This window comes from Tupaia chinensis, unplaced genomic scaffold, assembly GCF_000334495.1.
Source record: "Tupaia chinensis unplaced genomic scaffold, TupChi_1.0 Scaffold000002_1, whole genome shotgun sequence".
Lineage (NCBI taxonomy): Eukaryota > Metazoa > Chordata > Mammalia > Scandentia > Tupaiidae > Tupaia > Tupaia belangeri.
In genome coordinates this window covers 6,344,257-6,354,340 of record NW_006159428.1, presented here as the reverse complement: position 1 = coordinate 6,354,340, position 10,084 = coordinate 6,344,257, and positions in this window count along the sequence as shown.

The following is a 10,084-nucleotide window of genomic DNA, read 5'->3' as shown; positions in this document are numbered from 1 at the left end:
GTGACTTGTGACTTTGAACTGATTTATTAGCTCTTCTGCACCCCTCCCCAGGCAAGTATGGGAAGTTAAAGGTCCTCAACAGAAACCCAGGCTTCTTCCCCAGGGGCTGACATAGAGCTGATGGTCCCTGGAGAAGCTCACACTGCATCAGCAAGGTGGGGCCTCTGCGCTGTCTGCTGGACACTCTCATCCTTCACATCATGTTTACCTTTCTCACCAGGCCAGAAAAAGTGCAAAGAAGCAGTTTGAGGACAGCCCCCTGACTAGCAGTTAAGGGAGCCATAATCTAAATGGCCAACCATGATTGTCGTCCCGGCCCCAGATGGAAAAGCACAGCAGGTGCCACGTGCATGCATGCCCCAAATCCTGACAGGATGGAGAACCGGAGGAGAAGGTATTACAGGGTGACCATGCCCTATTATGGAGTGTGTGCTCCTCTCCCTCTCTCTGTCTCTAGCAGGAGCATATACCTTCTGGCAATGAAAAAATAAAGCAGCATTCTAGAGAAAGGTTGGGAAGCAGAGAATCAGGAGCAATGCGGAAGGAATAATCATTACTGTGGTGACGTGTCCATGGAGAAGGTAGAATGTACCCTGTGGACAGTTTTTCATAAACACATCCTGGAAACCTACTCTTACTAAAACCTCACTTCCAAATCTTTCTGCAGTGTTTCCCTCTTGGTGCATGTACAGAGCCATGTCATTAAAGCTCAAAGCACCTCCACACCCAGTCACAGACAAAATCATCTGAAAGAGCTTGAAGTGTCAGTTTATTACTAGCCTTATTTTCCCTGGATCCCTTGAAGCTTTCTCCAACCATGGTCATGAGCAGCAGAAAGGGTTTCGGGTGAGACTCCCGGTTTAGTAATAAAAGCAAGCTAAATTCAGGGCTGGTAGGCACAGATTATTCTGGCAGCTTGCTTCCCAGCCCTGTTTACCACCCCAGGCAGACCCACAGACAACACCTCTGCTTGGAAGGTCTTTGCTGCCTTCCAGGGGTCTCAAACAGCCCTTCTAACGTTAGAGGTACACTCTCCCTTCTGTTCAGGTCCACCGCCTCAGTCCTTCTCCTCCGGTCACAAATGGCATTTGATGTGAACTTGAGGAAAAATTTTTCCTCCTTCATTTTTCTCCCTCTATCTTCATTGCCTTATCTCACAGCCTGGATGTAGGAAGCATCAGAGCCTACCGCTCCCACAAGCATGTGAGGGTACACACACACACACACACACACACACACACAAACACTTTTTGCTCTTTTAGAATCCACAGCTATCTTTTGACAAAACTTCCCTGTGACGCTCTCCCAAATGTGTTAGACAGCTTTTCGTTGGAGACCACCATATATTAGTTTCAGGCAGACAACAAAGGGCATGACGTTAAAATGGTGTGTAAGGGTTCTCCAGTGAAAAAGAATAAGAAATATAGAGATATGTAAAATGAGGTTATGATGAAGGATTGGTTCAGGTGATTATGGAGGCAGAGAAGTCCAGTGACCTGTCCTGTACCAGCAGGAGGTGAGGAAAGTCAATGGTGTAGTTTCAGTCCAGTCTGAAGGTCTGAGAACTAGGGTGCTGATGTCCAAGCACTGAAGATGGACGACCCAGCCCAAATAGAGAGCAAATGTGTCCTTCTCTCTCTTTGTTCTGGGAAGCCCTCTACTGATTGAATGGTGTCCTGCTGGTGAGGGTGGGTCTTCTTTACTCTTTCCATTGATTCAAATAAGAAACACTCTGACGTTCACACCCAGAGATAATGTTGCACCAACTATCTGGGGATCCGTTAGTCCAGTCAAGTTCACATATAAAATTAACCATCACAGATGGGCAAAAAAGACCTTTGAATTTCCTGAGTGATAGGAATCTCTTTTGTTAATCACAAAAATTCTATCATACTCGAGTTTATGATAATAAAGTAACTGGAGTTGGGGGGCATATGCTGGAGATTAGATGATATAAAACTCTTTTTTTTTTTTTTTTTTTAAATTTACAAGGCACATGAGTTCTCCAGAAAAAGGCACTGAGGGAGAGGTAAAGTTCAGAACTTTTCGTTAAGGTTCAGAATAGCATCTTTCTCTCTTCTGATGTTTTAGTTTCAAGAAGGCAAGAGGGAACCAGCAGTTAGCGTAATGGCTATGTCGCTGGACTCCCACGTAGTCGACTGCGGTTCGTGTCCCGGACCCGGTGGCTTAAAACACGCCGGGCGCGTGTGCGTGCGTGCCCAAGATCCCGAGAGGAGAATGGAGGAGAAGGGATTGCAGCGTGACCATCCCCTCTTGGGGGTGATTTCTCGCTTTCTGCCTCTATTTCTCTCTCTGTCTGGCGAGCGCACGCACCCTACAGTGAAAATCTCTCCAAAAAAAAAAAAAAAAGAAGTAAGGCAAGAGAGTCATGAGCAGGTCATCCTAGGCTTACCAAGCTTTGGGAGTGTGCCCAGTGGCCATCGAAAGAGCAGCTCTTCTTGGACTTTTTCCAGAAGAGAGAGACTATGCTGGCCCAAGGGTCCTGCCACTCTGAGAGAAATGGCCAACTCCAAAATCCAGTGAGCAAGCAACGAGCCCTGACCAGACACGACTAGACTTGGAATCACAACTCCAACACTAGATGAGATCCCAAATCTCCAAGTCTTCATATCCTAACCTGCAAACTGTGGATTCTTGCAATCCAAATGATAGCATGGGGTAGTTACTATGAGAGTGAAGCAGACGTTTGTAAAGCACCAAGCACTGTGGCTTGATGCTCTCACAATTCAGCTATTTCCTTTCTCTCCTGCCTTCCTCCCATCCAGTTCTTCCAGTATCTCCTTTTCTGGTTATTCATTTGGCCTCAGTCAACAGGAAAATCCTCAAAGTCCACTGAAAGCTATGGGCTGACACTGCAGGATGCTTTGTCTCTGGACTGAGCAGATCATCACAATCTCAAAACTGAGTTTATTCTGGATTCATCTGCCAAACTCTAGCATGTGAAAGACACCCAATAACATACATCTACTATATTTATATGATAATTATTTGGTTGTCAGAAAAGTTGTGAGGCATTTTTGCATAGAAAAACAGAAAAAAATACATCATGGCTTTTCCAAAGACCCAGTATTTTACCAAAAGAGAACTTAATCTTGAATGACCTATGGTGATTTCTAAAAATCTTTTATTATAGGGACCAGCAGATGGCATAATGCTTACATTGCCGGACTCCCACATAGTCAACCATGGTTCAAGTCCCAGAACCAGTGACTTCAAAATAACACAGAGTGCATGTGCATGTGTGCCCAAGATCCCGAGAGGAGAACGGAGGAGAAGGGATTGTGGCACAACCATCCTCCCACGGGGTGATTTTTCACTTTCTGTCTTTCCAGCAAGTGCACATGCCCAATAGCAGAAATCTCTCAAAAAAAATTGTATTATATTTTTTATATTTTATTTTATATCTATTCTTTACATATGTATATCACATATATTCATCATATATTTATTTTTCACATTTTTATGTTTTAAACTTGTGAATACACTCATAGAATACTAAACAAAGAATCTGCATGATCCCAGCTCTACCTTTTATATTTATCAACTACTTAGCATTCTTGTTTCATCCATCACCCTTCCACTTCAGTTGCTATTGTTTTGCTGGAGTAAATCCTAGGCGTCTTATTACATACCACCATGTACATACTTCAGGATATATCACGCACAGATGAGCACTTTTTCTTTTCTTTTTTAATTGGCAGAAAGCACAGCACTCTATTTACAGCTGCCTCCAGGAGGGGGTGAGGGGGAAGCCACATGGGCAGGGAGAAGACGCAAGGGAGGAAAAGACAGGAAGAGAGAGGCTAGGGGCAGAAAAACCAAGAGGAGAGTGGAGCTCATGAGATGAAGAGCAAGGAGACAGTGGTAGAAAAGGGTGGAGAGAGACCTCTCCTCTTCTTGCCGTCTGGGGCAAGGATCATACGAGAGTCCACAGCGTAGCTGAACCGGAGGCAGAGATGCAGAGAAAGACAGTAGAGGCTCCTTAGAAATGGGTAGAATTGGGAGGCGTTCCTGGTGGCCAAAACCGAATGAATCCCAATCCAAAGTGCCCCACCCCATTCTGCCCCTTCCCCCTAAGCTGCCAGCGCATCTAGTGTCCAACAATGCCACTCCCCACACAAGCCCCCTCCCGTCCCTCCACCCCAACCCTTGACCCAGGTCATCCCAATACCGGAGGGGGAAAAAACGTAAGGTTATCATATTTGCAATCTGCTATATTATCACACCTGTGGTATAATAAGAAATCTATTTGGTCTTTGTGCCTGGTACAGAACTTCTAAAACCTTTGGTATTTCCTGAGTGATAGGAATCTCTTTTGTTAGTCATAACAAAAATGTTATCATATTTAAATTTATGCTAATAAAGTAACTGGAGTTTGGGGTTGCATATGCTGGAGATTAGGTGATATAAAACTCTTATTGGTTTTTTTTTTTGAATTTGTAAGGCATATGTATTCTCCAGAGAGACAGAAGGAGAGAGGGAGTAAGCATCCTCCAATGGGGCATGATCATGCCAAAATGCTCTCTCCTTCATTTCTCTGTCAGGATTTGGGACACACACACATGTGCCTGGTATATTTTTCAAGCCTTGGACTGGGATTTGAACCATATGGTTGGCATTGCAGGATCCGGTTCCCCCAACTACTAGGCTATGGGACCAGCCCTATCTATACAAATTCTTGGACACTGAAATGGATGAGTTTCCAAGTCGGTGATCACATCAAGGTGCTAGGAGGGTGGTGTAAGGTCTGGGGGAAGGGAAAAGAAACATGGAGGAAACATTCCCACCAGCAGGAACTTTCCTGTTTTCCACATCTGGCCCACCATCGCCAATGGACTTTCCTGCCCACACCCGCCAAAGTTGAACAGAAACAGCGAACTTCATTGGCCAGACAAGGATCCGTGGTGACCACCTATTGGTCAATGGCCCTTTAAGAACAAGCAGCACCCACCCTGGGCATGACTCCCTTGGCCTCTGACCAGGCCGAGGGACCTTACCCGAGAGTGCAGAATAAATTATTCTGGTTTTATTAAACCCCAAGGCATGACTCTGGTATTTTCATCTTTGCCGCCTCTGACTCCACCACCAATCCCAAATCAAACCTAACAGGTGGCAAGCCCAGTGAGGGCATGGGAGCTCCAAGAACCATTCCCTCACACGAAACATCGCTTCCACCTGGCTGTTCCTGAATTGTGTCCTTTATGATAAACCAGTAAATGCAATAGTGTTTCCCTGAGTTCTCTAAGCCATTCTATCAAATTATCAAACCTGAGGAGATAGTCATGGAAGCCTCCAGCCTACAGCTGGTCAGTCAGAAGTACAGATTTGTCACTAACATCCAAAGATGAAGCGATCATGTAGGACTGGGCTCTGTAACTTGTGGGAACTGATGCTAATTCCAAGCAGACAGTGCCACAATTGGGTTAAATCTTAGAACACCCAGCTAGTGTCTGGATAGTTGGAGAAGTACTTGATGTGGAAAAACGCCCCATTCACCTGGTGTTAGAGTCGTTGTGTGAGTGTATACAAACAGCATGTTTTCTCAAGCCCCAACAAAATTAGTAATACCTTACTATCATTCAATACCCAGTCTGTATTCACATTCCCTCAGTGGTCTGAAAAGTGTCCATCACAGTTATTTGTTGGGATCAGAGGGTCCACACAGGACCCTCTGTATGTGGTCGATGTCCTTTAAGTCTTTCTTAATTTATACTGGGTCCTGCTGTGGCCACAGAGGTGCACCACTAGATCTCCCTCCAAGGAGAACCTAGACCCAGCTGTGAGGTGTGAGCACAGCCATACTCCCCACCCCCAGCTCCTCCGAGGTCAACATCAGCTGTCTCACCTTGGGTCACTCCCTTCCCTGAGCAACATGCATTCGCAACTGAGAAGGCAGGGGCAAAAAGGCACAGCTTTTTACCTATTTTAAGAGAAAATCTGATGGACATTTGTCCCAGAGATCCTTTCTGAGGTGGCCAGGGCTTTGCCAGGCTCGCATCACAGAGGCTCCCCTCTATGCATGGCATCCTTCTTCACAGGAGCTGCTCCTTGTTGATCATCTTGCACTCGAATTGTGTCTTGGCATCTGCTTCCACAGAGTCCAATTTGCCACAATCCCCTTTCCTTCCCTTTCATACCACTTACTCATTAAAGAAACTAAAAACTGACCTTAGATTTTAGAATACTCTTTTTAGTATTTTCATTTTCACTCCTCAATAGCAGAAATTGGACCAGCAGATGGCATAATGGTTATGTTGCTGGACTCCCACATAGTCAACTGTGGTTCAAGTCCTGAACCTGGCAGCTTAAAACTCATACCTGGCAGGTGTGCATGTGTGCTCAAAATCCCGAAAGGAGAGTGGAGGAGAAGGGATTGTGATGTGGCCATCCCCATCTCTTGCTTTCTGTCTCTCTGTCTCTCTGGCAAACACATGTGACCTATAGCAGAAATCTCTCTTAAAAAAAAAAAAAGAGCAGAAATTATATATCTAATGTTCTCGTTTTTACTAATAGAAATTTCTGATCAATTAAATCAAAAGAAGTCAAAGATAAATATATATTTTAGCATTTCCCCTTTATTTTCTAAAATAGCTAAACTATTTCATATACATTTCCATTAAATAACTGACATTGCAAAAAAAAAATAGCTACAGTTAAAGTCTTGATTCCCCTTTAAAAACTATTGTCATATTTAAAGGGTAATATATTTATCAGATTCTCTTTTTAAGAATTATTTTATTTCACTTTATTTAGAACTCTAAACCTGGCCTAGAGTACTTGATCACATAAATGAAAAAAATGAGCAGTCCCAACCCCATCTCCCCCTGCCTAAGTGATCTGAGCAAGGCACTGTCCCTCTGGAATCACATTTTGCTCACCTATAAATTAGACATGAGTACACAGGACTGTTGTGGGCCTGAATAAGATAATCTATGAGAAAATGCATTTATGCTATTAGATGCCCAAAGTTATAAATCCTTTCCTTCTCTCTCACACCTGGGTATTAATCTGTTGTTTCACTTCAACTGCTCTACCTTCTCCCTCCTTCCTTCAGATTCTTTCACTCCTGAGTTAGATGTGTATATTTAGGTCCTTGAGGAAGGGCCTAGTCTTCCACAGGCACCCAAACTATCAAGGTCAGAAGCAAAAGAACCACACAGGTTTCAGTCTGTCCTTGTGGGCTTAGCTCATGCCTGTGAGGTCCTGTCTGCCTTGAGAATCTCCTTTCCATCTATCTATCTTCCATTCCTAACTACCTGCCTCATGGACTTCAAGCTCCAACCTCAGATAAGCACAAATATAAACAGCCTTACAGAGACCATGTCAACAGGACTCTCAACTGCAAAAGGCCAAATGCCTTCATATGTATCTGTTCTGTTAGTTGGACCCTACCCGATATGCCCGCACGCTCACCACCAACTCACGCATACTCCCCACGTTTCTCAGAAGAGCTGGGCAGACCATGGCCTCATCACCTTCCAACTTTTCCCAGGAACTCTCTATGTCTTCAAGCTTTCCCTCTTACAGCAATCATGTCAAAGGCCATGAAGCTGCTCATTTTTCACAGGCTTTTTTAGTTAAAATTTATTTATACATTCATTCCATAAGAGAGGAACAGACAGAGCAAGAAACGGACAGCATTCCCAACAGGGTCTTCATATCACAGCCTACCCTCAATTCTACCAACCTGGATCATGGGCACTAACAGGCATCCAGTATGCACAGGGAAGTCCTGGATTTGCATCCCACAGAAATGCAGCTGAGGTACGGTTGTACCAGCCTGCACCTGGCTCCAGGTTTTCCACAGGTTTAAAAGAAAAATTCCTGGGCCAGCCAGTGGTTAAGGCATTTGGGTCCCTCAGTTGTGTGGTTTGAGACCCAGATCCAGCAACTTGAAAGACACACTGGGCATGTGTGCATATGTGCCCAAAATCCCAAGAGGAGAATGGAAGAGAGGGTTTTGTGCCACAGCCATCCCCCATGGGAGTGCTTTCTCACTTTCCCTCTCTCTACTTCTCTCTGGTGAGTGCACACACCCTGTAACAAACAACAAGACAAAAATAAAACACTCTTCTGTGCATATTGGTACTATTTCAGAAGGCAATTTATCATTGTGTACTAAAACCTTTTTCTAAGTGAGCATATCTGCCACCCTAGCCTGCTTCACTTTGATTTGAAGGAATTCATCTTGGAGGGGCAGCAGGCAGTGTAATGGTTAAGGCACTGAACTCCCATACCACATGGTCAACTGTGATTTGAGTCCCAGAACAGGCAGCTTGAACTCCCACTGGGTACATGGGCATGCATGCCCAAAACCCCAAGAGGAGAATGGAGAAAAAGGGATATGGTGTCACCATTTCATTGGGGGTGATTTCTTGCTTTCTGTCTCTCTGACTCTCCAGCAAGTGCACATGGCCTATAGTAAAAATCTCTCAAAAAAATAAGAATAAAAAAAGAATATTGGATATACTGAAAAGATTAGCATGTCAGTTTTACTTATAAAAGCAAGGTACTGGGAACTAAATACCGAATGTTTGAGAGCTGATTATATTTTAACCACCAGGCCAATTAATTTGCATCAGATAGAAGCAGAAAAGGACTAAATAAATTACAAGGAATAAGCCTTTCACAGAAGAGGATAGATAGGGCCCATAAAAATATACTAACTTCATTAAGATTTATAGAAATAAATTTGAGATTATACAGAGCAACAGCTAATAGCGAATGAACTGGAAAAGCCACTTCGAACAATTGTTCGGCATTATCTTGCAGAGTTAAACATTCATTTACCTCCAGCCAGTAATCCCATTCTTAACTACATATTCCCAAATATGTTTGTACTTGGTATTTGTGTACAGGAAATATATATGCAAGGCCATTAGTAATTTCTGCAATAGCAAAATAATGGAAACAACCAGATGGCCACCAACAGGGAAATGGATAAATTGTGGTATACCTACGCAATGCAACATGCTATTGCAGAAAAAAACGAACTACTGCTACATATAATGTGGATAAATAATAGAAACATAATATTGAGGAAAGAAAGGCAAAAAATAGAAGACTACGTATCATCGTATCATGCTCAAAACAAGTAAAAGTGAACAGTATGGTTCTAAGACATACATAAATGCCAAAACCATATTTTTACTTAAAAAGCAATAGGGATGACAACCAACCTAGGTGGGCCAGGAGGTGAGATGCAGGGAATTGAGATAGTGAAAGGACAGGCTGGCAGATACAAAATGTTGGTAATATTCTAGTTTTTGGGTTGAACAGTGGGGTCATTATACTATTATGTAATTACTAATATTGATGCTGTATATGACCTTGTGATATATATATCATACATATATCTTATGATATATAGATATACATATCTCGTGATATACATATATTCTGCAGTTGATGGGTTCAAAAAGTTTTTTTTTTAATGTTTTTGCCACAGGGCATATGTGATTGCCAGAAAAAAGACAGTGAAAGACAAAGTGAGAAATCACCCCTGGGGGGAGGCCACAATCCCTTCTCCTCCATTCTTCTGGAATTTTGGGCACGCACACATGCCGAGTGTGATTTTCAAACCGCCAGGTCCAGGAGTTGAACTATATAGTCAACCATGTGGGAATCCAGCACCTTAACCACTATGCTACCTGTTGGCCACATGTGGGTTCAATTTTGAGGGTGATCAGAAGAGGATCAGTCGAAGAGTCCTATACCAAAGGATTAACTCTGTTGACAATATAAAAGATAGAAGAAGGACCGTTTGAGACTATTTTCTTCTTTTTTCAAAGAATTATTTTATTTAACTATTTATTTATTTATTTTAATTTGACCAGAGAGGAACAGAAAGAGAGGGAGAAAGTGAGAAAACAAGCTGCCAGTTCCGGGACTCAAACCGTGGTCAACCATGTGGGAGTCCAATACCTTTAACCGCCATGCCACTTGCTAGCCCCAATATGAGACTATTTTCTAACTCTACAAATACATTTTTTCATCTGTTTCTTCTAACCTTGTTTCCGCATATTTCATAAAGCCTTGCTCCTCAGAAAAAAGCCCCAACCAG